The sequence below is a fragment of the Triturus cristatus genome, chromosome 8, assembly GCF_964204655.1.
Source record: "Triturus cristatus chromosome 8, aTriCri1.1, whole genome shotgun sequence".
Taxonomy (NCBI): domain Eukaryota; kingdom Metazoa; phylum Chordata; class Amphibia; order Caudata; family Salamandridae; genus Triturus; species Triturus cristatus.
Genome location: NC_140591.1, coordinates 641,907,644 through 641,930,082, shown reverse-complemented (window position 1 = coordinate 641,930,082; position 22,439 = coordinate 641,907,644).

Here is a 22,439-nt window from a genome sequence, read left to right as displayed (position 1 = left end):
ATGTCCACTAAGGCAGTCATGATCCCACTTACAGACCCACACAGACACTCACATACCCACACAGAGACTCACTCAGACACTCACATACCCACCCACAGACCTAGTCAGACACTCACACCCACTTACAAACCCACTCACAGACTCATGTGCCCACTCACAGACCCACTCAGTGATTCACATGCTCACTCATAGACTCATGCACCCATTCACAGATCAACTTAGACACTCATGCATCTACTTACAGATCCAGTTAGGCACTTGCATATCTACTCACTGATCACTCAGATACTCATGCACTCACACAGATACTCATGCACCCACTCACTAACCTATCAAATGCTTATGCACCCACTCACAGACTCAGTCCAACAGTTATGCACCCAGCCTCTCTCCCACTTGGAGGCTCATGCACACACTCACAGAGCCATTTAGACACTTATGCATGCGCTCTCTCATCCACTCAATGATATATGGTTTTCCACATTAAGAGGCTAGTTAATCAGTGTGAGTCATGGCAGATCTCATTAATGATTGGCAATCCAGGGGAGGTATGCCAAGAAGGATCACTATGGGGCTTATTTACAAGGCCATTGCATAGTCGGTGCTTCCCTTCTGACAATGTAAGAAGTGACATTCTAGGAGTGCAATAGGCTTGTAAATGAGACCATGTATCTGTAACGTATGTTCTGTAACGACCCATCACAACTGTATCTGACAATTGCTTGTTGTTAAGTAAGCAGCTCTGGAGCTGATATGCACTACCTGGTCTATCATCATATGAGTTGTCTGTATGGGCTATGGGAATGTACATCAGCTCAATGTTTCCTGGGACACATTTGTATCACTCATTTGTATCACCTACAGGGACACTAATACTTGTGTGGCTGCTCAGTGTCACAGAAAGATCTGGTACACAGATCATGCCAGCACCATAGCCACAGCATTTCCCGTTTTTGCATGGGGGCATGACTATTTTGTGGCAAAAGTCATGTGAGCCATACTTGATGTTACCACAAATCATCAATGGACACAGAGGACATTAGACAAATTGTGTATACTTCCCAACTGCTCCACCAACATCTATGACAACATAGCCAGGAGGTCAGACTCCAAGCTAACCACATCGGCCCTGCGATGTTTTAGCTGATCAGTGTCACAGTACACTCCAAACATCCTCTGCATCTGGAGCCTTACACTCTCCTACCGCTGTTTGGGGACCTTTATGGGGGAACCCTGGATAACACGTCCCCCATTGGCTACCACGCCATGCAGGTAATCTGTGACCAGCCACAGGAAGCTCCTAAACTCCTGTTCCGTCATGGGGCAAAATCGACTCTTCCTCACATGATCCCACCCAAACACAACTAAACCCTCAAAAATCGACTACTACTCCTATAAAAAATATACCACAAAATAAGAACACCCAACAGCACACAGGACAAAATACAACAATTAAGCACAAAAAAGACTTTAGGGAAATGACAGGGACAGCAGACATGATGAACCAGCTCCAGCCACACCAAAAATACTCTCCAGCACATCCAAAACACAACCACTCACAAGCTCAGACAGTAAAACTGTGACTTAAATTGAAAATAAAAGTGCCTTCACAGTTCCTGGTTTGCAGCACGCAGGATCCATTACATCATTTCCATTTATCCATTACTGCACTACATGGGCAGATGCATCACGTTTTCAGCCAATGCATTGTTTTCTTTTACGCTAGCAGTCAATGCATCGATTTCACACAAGGCCTGACAAGACACAAATGCGTTTTTTTAGATGCGCTGGCTTTGAAGCGTCATTGTTGGTTGACGCGTTGGTTGCAAAAATCATGCTTTATGCTCATGTGTCATTTTTTTAGGACGCAGTAGGGTAAATATGTGTGGGATCCGCAATGCATGTAAAAATGTACAGGGATGCAAACAATTTAGATAAGTATTATTGTTGTAAAAAATATCGATTTTTTTGTTAGTTAAAATATTGATTTTGAAAATATCGTTGTAAATAATATCAACTATTCGTTTTGCATAATGTTTAAAATATTCTTTTTTTATTTTAGTAGTAGTTATTTTATCTGTATGAATATAATTTTTTATGTTAAAATGTATGTTTTTTGTGATATTTTTAGCAGCAGAATGTTGAGTTTATAGGAGATAAGGGTGGGAAGTAATTTAAAATATATTTGTTTAAATAATATATATATTTTTCATTTGTAATTAGTTTAGTTAGAAGCGGAATGTTGGGTTTATAGGGTATAAGGGTGGGAATTAATTTAAAATATATTTGTTTAAAGTAATATATATTTTTTAATTTTTGTTAATATTTTTAGGAGTGGTATGTTGGGTGTTTAGGGGGTTAAGGTGGGCAAGTAATTTATAATATCTTTTGTTTAAACTTATATTCAAAATATATTTATGTAATTTAATAATGAGAATTTTTTTTGAAAATTCAAACTTTTAAATATTACTTTTATAAAAAGTAATTATTAAAAATGTTTAATTATATTTTTATTTGAGGTGTGGATATTTTTACTAAAATAATTAATACATTTAAAAATCATTTAACAAATGTTAACATTTTTTACATTTATTTGTATGTCTATAATATGGTTTCTTGAAAGCTAGCACTTTTACTGGGTTTAGTTATTTTGGAGTTGGAATGGTACATTTAAATGGTTTGTTATTCAGCACTTACCCTGATTTTAGCTAGTTTGGATATGGAATATTAATTTTTCATGGCTTATCATCCAGCACGTTTCCTGGGTTCAGTTAGTTTGGAGTTGGAATAGTAAATTAAATTAGTTTATTATCCATCACTTTCCCTGATTTCAGTTGTTGGAATAGCAATTTTCTGTCGTTTATTATCCAGCACTTTCCCTGAGTTTAGTTAGTTTGGAGTTGGAATAGCAAATTTAATTGATTAAGTATCCAGCATTTTCTCTGAGTTTAGTTAGTTTGGAGATGGGATAGTTTATTAAATTAGTTTATTGTCCAGCACTTTCCCTGATTTTAGTTGGTTTGGAGTTGGAATAGTAATTTTGTTGTGGTTTATTATTCAGTACTTTCCCTGTGTTTAGTTAGTTTGTAGTTGGGATAGTAATTTTTTCAGTTTTATTATACATCATTTTCTCCGAGTTGACATACAAAAAAGGAGACGTATGTGAGTTTATATTGTTAACATTTTTATTCACAATAGAGTGTATTTATTTTAAAAACTCACAATTAAATTGTTTTCGTTCAGTTGTATTTTATTTTTAATTAATTAAAAAAGTTTTAAACATTTTCATGTTAATCAGAATACATTATAAAGCATAAAACATTTATCATATATTTTAAATGTACATTTACAATATTACAAATATATTGTTAAATACATTCATAATTTTTTTAACAATTAAGAAAGTTTTAACGTTTTTATCCAAACACAATTATGCCATAGTAAAATAAGTATATTTTTGATATTTTCGTTATAGACTTTTTAGGATTTGAGATTTTTCATTTATTTGAAAGAAAAAAAAACATTTTAGTACATTTGATTTTATATAACTTTTTAATACATTTTAGATAATTCTATTTGTGGAATACATTTATATATTATGTGTTTTACAATGTTATAGTTTGTACATTTTTGGTTATTATTTAGTATATTAAATATTATTATTTTTATAAATAATGTTAAATATATTACTTCATTTACAAGTATTTTTCAAGGCAGATTCTTGTATCACTTATTTCTTTGGGTTCAACATTGTCATATTGTTTGTACGTTCAGAATAGTCTTTAGGTAATTTTACATGTTGAAAACTTAAATCCATCACAAAATATACATTCATAATATATACTACATTTGTTTTTTTATGTTTTGTGATAATATAGTATTTAATATATATTTTACATATTTTCAATATTTAATTTAATTATGTTGATATTATTTTTTCATATTATAAAAATATATATTACATTTTTTGGATTTTTTTTACAATTCTCTCTTCTTGTCAATGGGGAGGTACTCTTTTTTTTATTATTACGTGGCAATTGTGTTCCGTTTGCTCACTTTTCTGTCTATTTAGTTTGTTGTTAGGTCATTTTGAAACACGGAACCTCGCGGTTGGTAGCTGTGTTAAGTTGCTTAAGGTAAGTTTGTTTTAGTTTACTTTAAATTTTAGGGCAGGGGGAGCTAGTGGTAGTGTAGTTAGACATGTTATAGTGTTAAATGTCTGTTTTTTGTGTAATATGGCATTGTTTTGGTAGTTTAGTGTTTGATGTGTTTGACTTAGTTAGAGAGTTATATAGTGCTAGTTATGTGATATTTAATTATGGTATTTCAGATTAAGGTCCGATTCCAGCGGCAAAACGAACCGACCGACACGGATCTGGACCGAACACCGACCAGCGCTGTACGACCTGTGCAGTACAATGCAACGTGTGTGAATTACAACCGACATGTACGGAATACAAGCCGTACGACCGAGCCGTAGGGAAAAAAGTGATCCAGCCGGAAAACCGGCGAGAATATCACCGACCGTCACGAACCTGGAATGAAGCCGACCGACCCGTACCCGCGATGTACGATTTGCGCAGTACGATGCAATGCGTGCAAAACCAGACTGACTCGCACGGAGAACAAGCCGCACGACCGAAACGCACAGACAACCCGGCACACAAGCAATAGAGACTGCCGCAAACGATGCATACCAAACACAGAAGACAGGCAGCGTGAACGAGGCAGAGAAGCCTGCACGAGACAACAGCAGCATCCGTTTCCCTCACATGAACGTCTCCTTCATGCCTACAAAACATAAAGGAAAAAAGACAAAAAAAAGACCAAACAAGCAATGACAAAGCCAATAAATACCAACAAAAAAAAGTGACAAAGACACACCCACCACACCAACTATATAAAGGACGACAATCACTACCATCATCCCTTGCAAACCGGAGACACAGCCAGCAGAAAACACCAGAGCACAGCAACCACAGACACACTCACAACTCACCCATCACACAACTCACACACCATCAGCACCTCATATAAAAGCACACACACATACACCCAGCAAAACCAACACCAACCCACCATCACTTGCACCCTCACACACACATCCCTCACCACCACCACCCATCACCATGCCTCCACAGAAGAATCCAAAGTTCACAGATAGTTAGTTAGAAGTGCTGGTAGATGAGATCATCAGAGTTGAGCCACATTTGTTTGGTACATTGGTCCAAAGGACCCCATTCTCACAGAAAACCAAGATGTGGGCAGGTGAATGCCCAAGCACCAGCAAGGCGCACAAAGGACGTCATCCAGAACAGGTGGTATGATGTGCGTAGGAGGGTCAAGAAACTCATCGAAAAAGATCATGCCCTGAGTCAGTGCACCGGCGGTGGCCCTCCTGCCAAACCAGTCTACTTCAGGACCTGGGAGGAGAAGGTGCGGGACATCCTACCACCAGAGAGCGTCCATGGCCTAACAAAAATCCCAGAGCCTGGTGAGTACACAAACAACATACCCAAGATTGTGTGGCAAGGGGACAGTGAAACCATGCACCGCAAGCAAAGCTACACGAACCAATAGATAATCAGCCCAAGATGTGAATGCAGGTCACACAAACACAATACCTGCCATCTCATAGTGACTGGGAACTATGTCATGACATGCACCGACCTACAAACAAATAGAGCAAGCCATTGGCACTAAGCCAAATACACCCTGCCAGACAGTTTGCCACCACAAACACACCACCTCACAGTGCAGCTGACTGTCAGGAAGGAATAGTGGGGATGCAGGTGAAGTGAGTGTAGCCAAAAGCATGATGGGGCCTGTAGTCACAGATAATGCTCCCCCTCCTGATTGGCCCATCAAGACCTCTGAGAAACATGCCCACATCACAGGGAGTGGAAAATGACTGACAAGATGGCTGACACTGGGTCCTGCTGAGGGGAGCACAAGGCCCTGCTAGGGCTTGTGTGCAAATCAGAAGCAGGACACCACTGACTGACATCCTGAAAGACAAATTGCACGCCCTACAATGGAAGCACGTTTCATGATGGGAAGGAGGACTGACAGCCCTGACCATACTTATCAGCATGGGGAGACACCCCCCTCAACACAAACTCCACACAACTCACCGGGTACAATGCATTGACACACACCTCATTGAAATATCAGCAAAAGATACCCCGTACTGGGTGCTGCTGTGTGAAGCCCAGGGGCTCACTTGGGACTTGTAGCCAAACAGGATTTCACAGTCAGCCATCTTGCCATTGCTGTCACACCCCCTCACAGGGAAGCAGAGTCAAGAGGGAGGATATATGGGCATGCTGGGAATGGGGGTGTAGCCAAGAGTATGATGGGACTCGCAGTCACAGACAACCTACACCCACCCACCTGGCCCAGCAAGATCAAACTGAACCATACTCGCCTCACAGGGAGTGGGAAGAGACAGACAAGATGTCTGACACTGGGCTCTGTTGTGGGGAGCACAAGGCCATGCTGGGAAATGGCCAACAACAAACATCAGGACTTTACAGTCAGCCATCTTGCCATTGCTGTCACACCCCCTCACAGGGAAGCAGAGTCAAGAGGGAGGAAGTATGGGCATGTTGGGAAGAGGGGTGTAGCCAAGAGTATGATGGGACTCGCAGTCACAGACAACCTACACCCACCTACATGGTCCAGCAAGATCACACTGAACCATACTTGCCTCACAGGGAGTGGGAAGGGACTGACAAGATGTCTGACACTGGGCTTTGTTGTGAGGAGCACAAGGCCATGCTGGGAAATGGCCAACAACAAACATCAGGACTTCACAGTCAGCCATCTTGCCATTGCTGTCACACCCCCTCACAGGGAAGCAGACTCAAGAGGGAGGAAGTATGGGCATGCTGGGAAGGGGGGTGTAACCAAGAGTATGATGGGACTCGCAGTCACAGACAACCTACACCCACCCACATGGCCAAGAAAGATCAAAATGAACCATACTCGCCTCACAGTGAGTGGGAAGGAACTGACAAGATGTCTGACACTGGGCTCTGTTGTGGGGAGCACATGGCCATGCTGGGAAATGGCTAACAACAATATCAAACTCTGTCCGTGACAACCTGGGAAAAAGGAGTGTACAGGCTTGCATCTGTTTGAAAAGAAGAGAATGTCATGTTTGTGAAACAACGATGCATGTAGAAACATAAATCACATTGTGTGTCTCTTCCAAACACAGGTGGTGCTGGGCATCCAGCACCAAATGATGAGGATACCCAGTCCTAGACTCTGGTGGACACTGAGCTCTCTGGTATGACTCTCTCACTGTCCTCTTTGGATGACGATGACCAACCTGGCCCCTCCGGTGTGAGCCATCATGCTGCACCAGCAGCATCAATATATGCCCCCCCTGTTCATATGCCTCCAGCATCTGGACACCGACAGGGCACCCCCGCCAACACGGACAGACCAAGGACAATCAACACCCACAGCACAGGGACACTGGAACCCCAGAAGCTACAGCCAACACCACCAGCAACACCACCCAAGGGGTCCCAGTGTCACCTCTGTGTGCCGCTGCTGATCCTGCCCTTGTGGAGAGGGGTGCTGGGAGGGGTGGGAGGGACAGGGCGCGCCTTGCAGAGGGTTCTGGACTGCATGATGAACCCCACCTGGCACGCATCTTAGATGCGTACCAGGATAGCACCGGATGATTTGGCCAGGCAGTGGGGATCCTCAAGGACATGCAACACGAGCAGCTCGCCCACCATGCCCGCATGGAGGCCAAGTGGGATGACATCACTGCGGTGCATCGGGACATACTACAATGCCTCCGCCAGATCAACACCAACCTGTCCACACCCCCCTGTGTGCCCACAACATCTGCCAGCGCCACTGGGAGGGAGGAGGACTCTCGTGGAGAGTCCCCTGCACTGCAGACGCCTGCACATGAGGATCCCCCCCCCCGTAAGAAGAGGGGTCATCCGAAGAATGTCATGTGAGAGGCAGATGTCCCAGCACATCCCCCGGGGCCTCTAAACCTGTTCTGGACAATGTTCTTCTGTGCGCAATCCGTTCACCTTGTCCAATCACACACAACTCGCCCACATGACATGGAGGGTTCATGTTGGCCAATGTATCAGATGACTATGGACTTTACTCTGGACATTTCATCTACCAGCACTTCCAACTCCAATGTGAACTTTGGATTCCCAAACCACTGTACAGCACCCACCATCCTGTGCACTTCCCTCACACATGTTTGTAAATAAACTCACCAGTACACCATACTTGCCTCTGTTGTGATTCCAACTTGTCATGTTCAGGGAGATGTCGATCTGCTACACAACACAGTGCATGCCAAATACTGCAACAATGTGACCAACGTAAGGTGAGTCATGGGGATGTGACACATGTGAGGGAGACACACCACTATGGCAACACAAAACATACTCACCATGGCCATGTTACTCATCCCACACAATGATGTTGACCTGAAACACATTGGCATGCACAGACACAACATCAAGCCCAGTCAGTGGTAACAAGTCCACAGGTGAGGTAAGCAGATGTCACTCAGATTTGGGAAGACAGATAACGCACATAACAAAGCGTAGCACAGGTTCATTACACATTAGCAACACGTTTATTCCACACTAGGTGCACGGTAATTATACGTAACAGTGGACACACGCTCCCAATGTGTTGGAGAATGGAAGTCTAGGGATGTGTAGTACATCAGTTGATGGGAATTGTCAACTTCCACACTGGTGTTGGCTTCTGGGTGTTGGGGGTCAGTGTTGACCACACAACAGGCAAAGTACCCTGGGAAGACAGACAAGATACAGTCAAAAGCACAGAAGAACAGGAGAGAAATGCAATACACATGCACAAAACACGTTGCAAGACACCTACACAAACACTAGTTAGCAGTACTACCCTATTGTGGAGTACACACCATCTGAATGGACACATCACAGCACGCATCCAGTCAAGTGACACGCAGACACACTCAGATAGCAACAGAGCTGGCACAACACATTCCAGGCTACCTCCATACATTCACATAACAACCCTGGAAACTCACATTCAGGTGAAGAAGTTGTTGACGAGCTGGGAGCGGACGTCACCATCATCTTCATCATCACTGGCATCTTGGCCCAGGCCGGGATCCTCCACAGGTGCCGGACGTTGGTCATCGTCATCATCATCATCATCCTGGATGAGAGGCACCTCCTTCCGCACCGCCATGTTGTGTAGCATGCAGCAGACAAGGATTATTTGGCACACCTTTTCAGGCTCATATGGGACTGCCCCTCCGATTTTGTCTAGGCAGCGAAAGCGGCTTTTCAGGAGGCCGAATGTCCGCTCAATCACCCTCCTGCTCTGACCATGTGCCTCATTGTAGCACAGCTCGGCTGGTATCACAGGGTTCCTGAGGGATGTCAGCAACCACGGCATGTTGGGGTATCCGGAGTCACCTACACATACAAAAATGAACAAGTAGCTGAGTTTTGTCGGAGTGCGCAATACAACATTGACAAACACACACAATGAGAAACAGTCAGTACACACCAACAAGCCAGGCATGCTGAGCTGGCATCTGTGACATCAGCGTTGCAATGCGACTCCTCCTCATAATGTAGGCATCGTGCGCAGAACCTGGGAACTGTGCACACTAGGGGTGGGCGGAATTTGCGGAATTAACCTTCGCAAATTATCGCAAAAATATTTAAAATTATCGCAAACAAGCAGAAATATCGCGAAGATGCGGAAGTTTTTTTCCGGCATGTTCGCGAGATTTTCTGCATGGTTGCGGGTCGCCAACTTACCCATGTGGTTGCTCGCGGGCGCGGCCATCTTGTTTTGAGTTGTTCTCGCGGTGCATGATCGCGAGAAGAAAGACGGGATCGCGCGACGCATGACGTCACTGCGGGCGCGAACTGTCGCGAGACAGCGCAAATGGCTAAAACCAATACAACATCTCATGGAGAACGCGACCGGATCAAGAAAACTTGTCGGCGAACGCAGGGATTCAGGTAAGGCGATCGCGCGCGCGCGAGAATGTATTATTTTACAGCGCGAGCAAGAAACAAATTATCGCCAAGCTGCGGAAACCGGAATTTTTGACATTTTCGCGCTCTCCGCGGAACGCGAAAATGTCAAATTATCGCAATTTCCGCGAACGGAACGAAATTTTCGCCCAGGCCTAGTGCACACACATGTGTGATCGACATGTCAGTAAGACAGACCACCAGAGCATTGATCAAATGGTAGTGCTTCCTGTTCCAGTATGCCTGCTCATGTGCCTGCGGTGCTATCAGGGCAACATGTGTCCCATCAATAGATCCGATGACGTTCGGCATCCTCCCTAGTGTATAAAAGGCATCTTTTATTTCAGGGAGTTCAGCTGGGCTTGGGAACCTGATATACAGGTCGAGAAATTGCAACATCCCCTCCAAGACATCGCGTAGCACCCGACTAAACATTGTTTGCGACATCCCACCAGCAGTAGCCACAGTGTACTGGAAGGTACCATTAGCAAAGAAGTGCAGGGCTGCCATCACCTTCACCTCTGGGATCAGTGTTGTAGGGTATGTCCGGCCACTTAGCATATGTGGCGCCAACTGCTCCACCCACTCCGCAATCAGTGGCCTGGTGAAGCGGTAACGTCTGATGCAGTCGCGTTCCTGCATGGTTGCAAGGTCTGGGAACGGACGATGGACAGCTGGTGCCCTGCAGTACAGAGATGCACAAAGGAAGATTGTCAGTTCATCCACCCATGTGGCCATGACCACGATCACTATCACATGCTAGTTCATGATATTACACAATGTACTGAGGTGTGTGCTGTTGTTCATGGACACATATATCACCTACAAGACCACCACCTCACATCTCAATTTCACATGTCCACATGAGTCCCATGGTCCAATGGTGAATCATCTGGCTGTGTCACCCAACCTATGTGCTGATGCAACATTCCAAAAACACACCACAGTGACAATTGAGTCCTCATGTCTCCCAGGCATCTCAGATCTTAGCCATGCAGAAACCCAGGCTCCCTGTATTGCCACATCAACACAGCGATGGACATGGCGTAGCACGTAAACACCACAAGGCAAGCGTAAGTCCCACAGGTAGTGGCCACTGTTGTTCCTGCCGGCCCTACAAGTACGTCTCTTAGACACACACCCCATCAAGGTTGATGCATATACCACATGGATGTGGAGCCTGTCACCCATTGGGAACATTTGATCAGACACATCTGAGACACAACATGCACACAGACTGTGGGTGCACATCAGTATTGTGGCTACAGGTCTCACTGTGACGTACATACCATCACCCCCAGGACTCAGGGTGTATGTGACCCGTCCTAAACATATCCAACCTGACACTGTGGCCGTGACTCATGCCCATTACTGTCCAATTGCACATCACAGTGGTAATGTGCACAAAAAACAAAGGATTCTGCCCCCATGTACACGTGCACAGCCTGGTAGTGGCTGCACAAAGTGCCAGCCAAAAAAACAGATGTGGCCCCTCCAAACACCCAGGGAATGCAGCCTTACATGCCATGGGACACTGTGTGGCCAATGCTGTAGTGTGGTAGGTGTGCACAGGTGTCCCTGGCCAGTATATGTGTGTTGCATCTGTATAATAGTCACACTAATGAGGTCCGACGCAGGTGACACTGCGTACCCCTTGCACGGGTCATGTCCGAGCCATGCGTACGCTTTGTCATTGAATGCAATAAGGTCCGACGCGGGTGACAATGTGTACGCATTGCACGGGTCATGTCCGAGCCGTGCGTACGCTTTGTCATTGAATGCAATGAGGTCCGACGCGCGTGACTATCATGCATACGCGTCGGACAGGCATGGTCTGAGACAAACGTACGCCTTGGCCATTGAATCGCATGGAGACGGGTGCATGTGTATATTCAAAATACACATTCTACAGTCAGTTGAACGAGCCGGCCGCACCCATTGGCTCAGGACTGTCATGGAGACGGATGCAGATTCAAAACTTGTACGAGTTGTGCACTGGAAATTCAGTTGGATACCTACAACAATGTTGCAATTTCAAGTGTTCCATGACGGTGAAGATTTGAACGATGCGGAAGGCGGGTACGAGTCGTACTTTTAAATGGATTGGCCAGATTCATAGAAAGCAACCGTGTTGGACCTATCACTTGGGACACATGGCACAGAGTCTGCCTCTGCAGCACAGATATAAGGCTGGCTGGCCCCCAGAGAGCTCACTTGCCTGCACTACATGCTACTGGACCACATCCCTGCTACCACTGCTGCTGTCTCTGTATCCTCTGGCTCCTGCTATGGCACGTACTCTGGAGAGGGCCCCAGCCTTCACTGAGGAGGAGAACCAGGCCCAGGCTCCTTCCAGAGTACAGAAAGCTCTATGGGAAACCAGGGGAGCAGGTGAGTGTGCAGTCCACTGACTTCCTAATTATGCATGTTGTCTGACTAGCAGTACTAGCAATGTGTACACCAGTGGCAAGCATTCTCACTGACTACTTTCATCCCCCAAAGTGTGTAGGTACATGTAATGAATAGTTTTCCTGCTGCTAAAGTGCATTATTGCAAGCTAAAACTATCCAGGCATTGTTAACATGTCAGACATGCAGGTGATTTTTCCTTCTCCATGGTTGCATTACCTGTGTAATTTATTTCCCTTTGTGATGATGACATGTATATCCAAATGTGTGCTGCACAAATCTGGTGCATTTTTGTTAATGTACTTTTCACTTTGCCCTCCTCACAGGTTGATGCCCACCAGAAGCAGGAGATCTGGCTGGTCATCACCCGGGTTGTTCGTTCTGTGGGGGTCTACAAGCGCCGGATCCGCAACTGCCAGAAGAGGTGGCAGGACCTTCGGGCTGGACCCGGAGGATAGCTAGAGTCCAGCTGAAGCTGTCACCCCTACGCAGGAGGGGTGGACACCGGACCCTGACTCCCCACATGCTCCGTATCCTGGCGATGGTCTTCCTGGACCTTGATAGGCAGCTGAAGGCCAGACAGCAGCAGGAAGTGGGTGAGTCCATGTCTGATCTGTGTACTATGTCTGACATGCAAATAGCAGTCTTTTGTCCTGGTCACACTTCCACATTACATAGGTCTTGTAGTACAAAACTCAGGTACCTCAATTTTGTGATGCACCCTCCTCATCTGTTCCTCAGGTGAGGCCCTTCCAATCTGTTGCTTGTGTCACAAGGGCACTGTGTCCCTGCAGTCAGCTGTGCTTCAGGTACCGGTCAGCATCAGTTTCCGTGACTCTGTTGTGTGTCTCATGGGTGGGTCAATTGTTTACACAATGCATGAGATCTGACATGTGATCTGTGCGTGCCCTTGAGATGTGTACCAATTACTGGTGTGACTCACAACATGTGGCTGGGGTATTCCAAACAAACCCATGCAGCAGGGGACTCCAATTTGCGGGCCTCATGAGTATGTATATCAAGTATGTCACACTTGCTTAGCCACCTGACTACTGTCCATGGCCAAACACTGTTTCACGTAGTCCTGGCCAGTCATGCTCCCTCAAGGGCATTTAGAAACACTCTGCAATCCCACTCCTGTGTATGAAATTGCAGGTTGTGCTTAGTGACGTGCCCTCAGGTGTCTGCCTCTGTGTCATTAGGGTGTGGCTTGTTGTTACGTACAACTGGGGTGTCCATGATTCAGAGGGTCAGCATGACATCTGCGATGTGACTGTGAGAGACAAGACCTGTGTGACATATAGGTGTGTGATCATCTGACAGCGCACAATGGTGTATGCAACTGTGTCCTTCATGCAGCTGGGTTACATGCATGGCAGACTGTGATGTGTTAATGTACAGGGATTTGTGTTTGCTGAGACTCATATTTATGATTTGCATGATGTGTGGTCTTCTGGGTCCTGGATATGTTGTTTGCATGGGATGGGCAAGTGCGCCGGTCATCTGCAGAGTTAGCTTTACCCCTGAGTGAGGATTGAGTCAGTGCATATTATTGTTGTCTGGATGCCCTCCCGCTGTGACAGGAGACAGTGTTGACTGACTTTCAGGGCATCCCAGTGCCATGGCATTTAACTTGCTATGAGTGAGCCTGCATTCTGTTCAAGTGTGCACCATGCACCCCATTGTGGCATTGCCCATCAAGACATGAGTACATCATAGTGTGTGTGTTGCTAGCATGCATTCCAAGCATGAGAAATGAGTCTCTGCCCATACCTTCATCCGGACACCTGTACTGAGTCAGTAGCAAGAGATGTGCTGTGTGTATAGTGACATACTCCTACATGTTAACTTGCTTGTACAACTAATGTGTGGGTGGTGCATGTTTGGCACATTGGGGTGTTGGCATCCAACATGCAACGGACATGTGTGTGAAAGTCAAGGAGGGATATGTGTGCCATGGTTGATGTTGAGAATGTCAATTGTTTTATCCTAAACAGTTTTGGCACTTTGAGCTGTGTTCAGCTGATGATGCCAGGGCTTGCCCTGTGATGTGATGTACTCACTGTGGTGTGTGCAGTCTGTGCAGGTGACTGATGTTGTTCTCTTACTTCCTATTCCTATCCAGATACATCCACGGCCACAGGAGGGGACAGCTCAACGGACCAGGAGGAGCCACAGAGCCTTACAGGGACAGAAGGAGAGGAGTCGGGTGGACCCAGTGACACGGAGGGTTAGTGGAGCCACACAGAGGAGTCGTCAGCACCATCACCCCCAGCTGAGGGCCACATCAGCTCTGAGGATGACTCCCTTGTGGAGGCGGGTGTCAGCAGCCACCAAACCCCAGCTAGTGAGGCTGTCCCCGCCCCCGACACCGCCACCACCACCACCCCCCTCCCATCGGTTCCCATCCCAGAGGTCCCTGTGGGCTCCCGTGTTCATGAGCATGTCTCCTTTGTGCCAGGCACCGCACCCCCTGTGTCCCCTGCTGTCCTGAGTGAGGAGTCTGTGGACTTACTTAGACAGATCCATGTAGGGCAGAAGTCGATGCTGAAGGTCCTCCATGCACACACAGTTCTGTTGACACAACTGGTGTCATTCATGGAGGGCATTTCCTCGGGCATGTCTGCCCTACAGAGGACCAATCAGTCCGTGGCCTCCTCCCTGACGGCAGCAGTGTCCCTCCTCCAACAGTCCCACACCCCTCCTACCCCTGCACCACCCACGATTCCTAGCACCCTACCTGTCCCAAGCACAGAAACACCCAAACCAAGGTCACAAGCAAGGGCAGGGGACTGATTCCACACTCACAGGGGCTGGTTTGCAGACACACACACAGACATCCACAACCACTCCGCAGTCCTCCGAGACCTCTCCCTCCCAGCCCCCTTCCCTTGCCTCACCTGCAACCCCATCCCCCCAGAAGCTCTTGCTCTGTGACCTTGTCCTCTGTCCACCGACCCTGCAGATTCTGATTACAAGGGGAAGAGGAAGTCCCCAAACACAGAAGGGAGTGCCCCTCACACCCGGACACCCTCCCCCAGGCGCAGTCAGACAGAGACCCCCACCCGCAAGTCCCCCGGCGCCAGAAGAGCAAGACCCCCGCCACCACACAGCTCCAAGGCAAAGTCTCCGTCCTCCATCCCCCAGGCCACCACTCCAGAGGTTCCCCCGCCACTCCCTGCCCGGGTTCCCCCACCTACAGATACACCATACCCAAAATGCAAAGGTCATCCCCCCTACCACTTGCTCCTCCACACCTGGTCAGACAGTTAGTGCCACTGATGTGGGGACCGTATCCCCCCCTGCCCTGCCGACCTCGCCTGTCCCCCATTCCGCTCCCATGGATGTAGCCACTGCTTTGGAGTCCACGACCTCCCGGTCTGACTTGGGCACTGCAGTGGTGAGCCAATCCACTCCATCTGACCTGCCCACTGGAGTTGTGCCGGCACCCCCACCATCTGACTTGTGCCCCACAGTTGTGACAGCAGCCACCACTTCAGTCAGCTCCACTGCAGTTGCAAGTGTCTCGCCTGCATCCCCCACCTCTTCACTGCCTCCTTCTGCTGCGCCCTGATCCTGTCCCTGCGGTGCCTGGCCTGCCCCCATGAATGCCCCTCCGAGGGGATGACCCCGGTCCTTAGCAGTGCAGGCAAGCAAGGTGTGACAGTTGTTACTCTACTTCACTCCTTGGCATTTGGACATGGACTGGCCATTGGCCTTTTATTTGCACAGACGTTTAACTTTTAAAATGCTGAATAAAGTTTTTTTCTTTCTCCCTGGGAACTAGATTTTGCTGTACATTATGTTGATGATGTTTAACATGCACTTGCACCTGTGATGCTTTGTTTACAATGTTGAAATCTAATGTGTTGCTGTGAGGTACTCCCTGTGGTCCATGAGATCCTATTCTGGTGGGTATCCATGTCATCCTTTGCAGCTACCTGGGTGTGTCAGGATCAACTATTTGTGGACATCTCTCTGTGAGCATTTCATTTGCATGGTCACATCTGTGGTTTGCACCCCTGCACACATGATGTGCTTCACATTGTCCAATTTGTCACTTCCACATACTTTGTGCTCATCAACACTGGACCTACAGGTGTGGGCATCATTGTAATTGGAGCAACTGGGTCCTCTGTGCAACTTGCTAGACATATGTTTTGGGTATGTGCAGATGACTTAGGGGAGACTCACGTACCCAGGCTGTTGTGGCCAGAGCCCTTCATTGTGTGGTAACTGGTGGCTGACTGACCAAGTGTTCTGCAGACATGAGTGGGACTTGCGGTGAATATGTTTGGCACAGCTGGGCTCCCACAGGAGTTGGGTCCCCTCAAATAAGTGTTTTGTCCAGTGACATGGCCTGGGCCCATGGTGTGTGTTGTATGAGCACGTGTGTGTGTCCACATACCTGTTCATACACAGGCAGTGTTCCCTTGATATGTTCCTGATTTTGATGCTTGCTGAGTGGTACTGGGTTCATCCCACTACTTTTCCAATGGGCTACCAGATGTGTGGGTGCATGACGCACTACTGTTAATTGGTGTATCATCATTGGGATTTGTCAGTTCTGAGTGGTGCTGATGTTGTCAGACACAGATGGGACACACTCAGGGTTCCTCAAGGCACCTGTTTATTTGCAAAATCATGTATTTGTCCCTAGGTGGTAGTTTTCAGTGATTGAGACATTTGTATGTGTGTGTGACTGCTCCCACTTGTCGGGTTCATGGCTGCGATGGTGGCAGATGTCAGCATGTGTGCCTTGTGGTTCTCCTTGGCATCTGCATTGTCCTGGGACTGTGGCAGGTATTCTGAAGGTTACATGAGCTTTGAGGTCATGGCCACGTACCGCATACTGTGCAGTATGTCTGTCATTCCCCAGGGTTGTGAACTGTCCTTGTGTGATGTGTCCGTGCACCTTAGATCCTCACAACATTCCTGTGTTTGTCATGGGTGCATGTGCAATGTCACCTGTCCATGTCAGCTTCACAAATACACATTGTTGCAGTTCAGGGTGTGTGGTGTTGAGGGTGGACTGATGTGAATGTTTGCATGGGTGGTCCCCTAGCTCCCATTTGTCCATGGATGAGGGGTCATGCTGAGTGATTTGTGTTTGTGTATGTGTGATGTACGTTTGTAGCACAGGACACATGTCTGGCTTTCCCAGTTTATACGGCATCTGCCTTTGTCATCACAGTGGAGGTGTCATGCATGCTTGTGTCACCCCAATGTCTGTTCCCTGGGGGTAGTGGTGTTGTGTGTCAGTCTCTTGTTGTGTTAGTTGGTGTTGATTCCAGCTTGTGTCACATGTGTCTGTTGTGCTCCCTCTCATCTCCCAATGCCTGATTGCCCACTGAGGGTGTCCCAATGATGGTTTACTTTTGTATGGCACTGTGTCCACATCTGTGTCACTGTGGTTCAGCCCCCCTCATGTGTTGTGTAGTTGCCTGGGGATACTGTGACACACACACACACGTGCTGTGTCAGATGTGCAGTGTGAGTTTGCCTGTTTGTGTTTGTGCATCTGCACCAGTGCATTGGTATTGCTGTTGTGGGCCTTTGCCTGGATATTGTTTATGTGATTTTGCATGCTGTCCCTGTGAGTCATATCACAACATTGTGCACATTCATCTTGGTTGTTAGCTGCCATTGCTGGCATGGAATGTGAGTTTGGGATCTGACACCTACAGTCTACACATGTTGTTTTGATTGGTGTGTCTATTTTCGAGATGTGTGCATGCTTGGTGATGGTCACTTCTGCTGTTGTGTCATTGTACGCTGTATGCATTGTCAGCTCCCATGTGTGGTGCTTGTCTGCACATGACCAATAGTGTGTTATGTTTTCACAGCACTGTTAGCCTCACCACATCTCTGTGTGTATGGGACACAACAACTAGTTTGCCCCAGAAGTGTTTGATGTGTTGGGAGCAGGGATCATACATGCTGTTATTTGCAGCTTAGACCATGATGACACTTACCTTTTGGTCACTATGATGAGGGGGGTTTCGTCCTCATCACCACAATGCTGAACATCTTCTGCATTTTGGAAGCCACCACTTAACTTCTGTACTACACAGTGAGGGGGTGTTCTGTTTACATTGCCACAGTGCTATGGTGATGCTTGCCTTGTGTATGTCCCACTCATGTGTTGGTCACACATGCGCTGTTACTTACATTGTATGCTCGTAGCCATAATCACTGTTGTGGGCATTTGTCACAGAATACAAACTGTTGACATTATGTTAGGGTGGATGTATTTTGCGGACATACCTGATGTTGGAGTATGCTGGATGTGGTGCGCATCACCCATCCTATGTGTGGGGGTGGCAGGGGTGATGGGCAACATAAGCCTTGTGGGTGAGGGTGGCAGGGGTGACGGGCAACATAGTCCCTATGGGTGGGGGTGTCAGGAGTGATAGGCAACATCAGCCCTATGGGTGGGGGTTCAGTAGTGATGGACAACATAAGCCCCAAGGCTGGGGGTGGCAGTAGTGATGGGCAACATCAGCCCTAAGGGTGTGGGTGGCAGTAGTGATGGGCAACATAAGCCCTATGGGTGGGGGTGGCAGGGGTGATGGGCAACAGGTCCCCTGTGAGTGGGGGTGGCAGGGGTGATGGCCAACATCAGCCATATGTGTGGGGGTGGCAGGGGTGATGGGTAACATCAGCCCTATGTGTAGGGGTGGCAGGGGTGATGGGCAACATCAGCCCTATGGGTGTGGGTGGCAGTAGTGATGGGCAACTACACCCTATGGGTGGGGGTGGCAGGGGTGATGTGCAACAGGTCCCCTGTGAGTGGGGGTGGCAGGGGTGATGGCCAACATCAGCCATATGGGTGGGGGTGGCAGGGGTGATGGGCAACATAAGCCATATGGGTGTGGGTTGCAGGGGTGATGGGCAACATAGTCCCTATGGGTGTGGGTGTCAGGAGTGATGGGCAACATCAGCCCTATGGGTGGGGGTGGCAGGGGTGATGGACAACATAAGCCATATGGGTGTGGGTGGCAGGGGTGATGGGCAACATAGTCCCTAAGGGTGGGGGTGTCAGGAGTGATGGGCAACATCAGCCCTATGTGTGGGGGTGGCAGGGGTGATGGGCAACATCAGCCCTATGTGTGGGAGTGGCAGGGTTGATGGGCAACATCAGCCCTATGGGTGGGGGTGGCAGGGGTGATGGACAACATAAGCCCTATGGGTGTGGGTGGCAGGGGTGATGGGCAACATAGTCCCTAAGGGTGGGGGTGTCAGGAGTGATGGGCAACATCAGCCCTATGTGTGGGGGTGGCAGGGGTGATGGGCAACATCAGCCCTATGTATGGGGGTGGCAGGGGTGATAGGCAACATCAGCCCTATGGGTGGGGGTGGCAGGGGTGATGGGCAACATCAGCCATATGGGTGGGGGTGGCAGGGGTGATTTGCAACATCAGTCCTATGGGTGTGGGTGGCAGTAGATATGGGCAACATAAGCCCTATGGGTGGGGGTGGCAGGGGTGATGGGCAACAGGTCCCCTGTGAGTGGGGGTGGCAGGGGTGATTGCCAACATCAGCCATATGTGTGGGGGTGGCAGGGGTGATGGGCAACATGAGCCCTATGGGTGGGGGTGTTAGTGGTGCTGGCCATGCAACCCCTATGGTGGGCTGTTGTGGCCAGGATGTGGATCCCCTGTGTGTGTGCCATTTTGCGGGTACATGTTGTTTGTTTATGTCGTAGGTGTCCGACTTACCGCCTGCGCTGTCGGCGTCGGTTCCTGATCTGGTCATAGATGTAGAGTACTGGTATGACCTGCGCGATGGGATTCATGATGTGTTCGTCTCGTACACGCTGCTTGTTGCTCCGTCTCGTACCCGCTGCAAGCTGCTCCGTCTCGTAGCTGTGGATTGAGTTGTGGCACAAATCGTAGCTGATTTGCTTGTTTTCCGGATGCTGTGACGTGCCGTATGAGACGACCCATCTGGCACGTAGGAAGTACGCATCGTACTTTTCATGCCGGAAACTGCTATGGATACTGCTTCCGGGCTACTCGGGTCATCTTTAGGAGTTACGGCTCGGACGGAGAATGGAGCTTGATTCACAGCCTACGTGTCGGTCGTGTTTTTGGCAGTTATACGCATCGTACTTACACTACAGGACGGACCGGCTCCGGGTTTGTGTCGGTCGCACGGTAAGGCTACGGACAGCTGCCCGACCGGCTATCAGAATCGACCCCTAAATGTTGTGATTAATGTGTGTGGGGTTGTATGTGTTTATGTGGGTAGGTGTTGTTTTTTATGTTTGCAGATTTTCTGTTTCGATACACTGTGGTGGTGAAAACGGGCTTTAAGAATAAGGAGAAAGCATTTAGTTTACTTTTTACATTTCCTTTTATTTTTTGTGTTTGTTGGAGCTTCTTTTTTTTAAAACACATTTTTGGGGTTTTGAGGGTTTACTTATTCAGAGGACTGGGTCACTGGAGCCTTTTTTTAATGTTGGTTTTTTGCATTTTTTATGTGCTTTACTTTTTTAATGGATTCACATTTTGCTTTAAATAATACAAGGTCTATTCCGCCCGCCATCGCCCCGGGAAATAGGACCGCCCACTAAGGGTGCGGATGTCCCGCATGGGCAATTAGGATGCCGCCACCACACTGGCGTGTGCATCCCACATTTTTTGCATTGCAGCGGGCGGTGCTGTCAGCAGCACTACAAAAAAAGGAATGTGCGCATTTGCATGCAAAACTGTGGCAGGCACCGCACGATGCCTGCCACGTCGTCCATGCAAACCATGAATGGCGGTTTCTAGCAGACACCACCACCATATCAGGCCCCTTTTCCTACCGGTCACCTGTGTGACTGCCGGAAATCCGTTGGATGGTCTTTCCGTCCGCCGAGGTCCCCCCCGCCATACTAATATGGCGGGGGGAAATGGCATGCGTGCGGAGGAGAATGTCGGGCGGATCGCCACCGCCATGCGGGCGGTGGAGATCCGCCCGACATTCTAATAGACCCCTATGGGTCTTCTTCTGATGCAGTTAGGAAGGCCTCCTAACCGCATTTGCTCTTTCAACTTGGATTTAGAACGTGTCTTTCCGACCGAGGAGCCGATTACAATGCGGTTTTCAAGGCCTCCAAACAGCATCTGCTCTGTCTGAATCGGATTGGGAACATATCTTTCCAATCAAATTGGAAAGGTTTCTGACCAACCGATTACGATGCGAGTTAGGCATTAGGAATGTCCCAATCCGAACCCAACGGTATTCGGAATGACCGAGCCATACGTAGCAGACTCGGACGTCTCTATGGGCTGTGTTTCAGAACGACCGATTACGATGCTGGATTCGGGCTGCCTTTCTGAATCATGCCTTCCGACTCAAATCAGTAGTTGGAATCAGACTTTGGCAGCCTGTAGTGGGCCCCCCTGAACCCAGAACTTTCCCAATCGGGATGCATCGTAATCGGTCAGTCTGACTCTCCTGATCCAAGTCGGTCGGAAACCATTCTCAAACCAATTCGGTTGGAATGATTTCCGAATCGCATAGTAATCGGGCCCGACTCAGGAAGGTTTCCGATCTACCAAGTATGATGCGAGTCAGGTGTTAGGAAGATTCTAATCCCAACCCAACTGCATTTGGAATGACCAAGCCATACCGAGCAGAATGGTATATTTCTATGGGCTGCATTTCTGCATGACCGAGTACGATGCTGGATTTGGACAGCCTTTCTGAATCATGCCATTCGACTCAAATCGGCAGTCAGAATCAGACTTTGGGGGCCCGCAGTGGGCCTCCCTGCGCCCAGAGCCTTCCCAATTGGGCACATGGGGGTACCCGTGGATTCCCCCTTACCAGCCGTGCACAGTGTGGCAGGCACCAGGGGGTTCCTGGCAGGTTGTGCAGAGAAATGCACAACATGGCCAATTAACACTGTTAAGGCTGTGGATATGGGGGCGGTGCCTTGAAGGCAACGCCCGCCTGATCACGATGCTGGCTTCAGCCTGCCTTTCCATGGTGGTGGAACTGC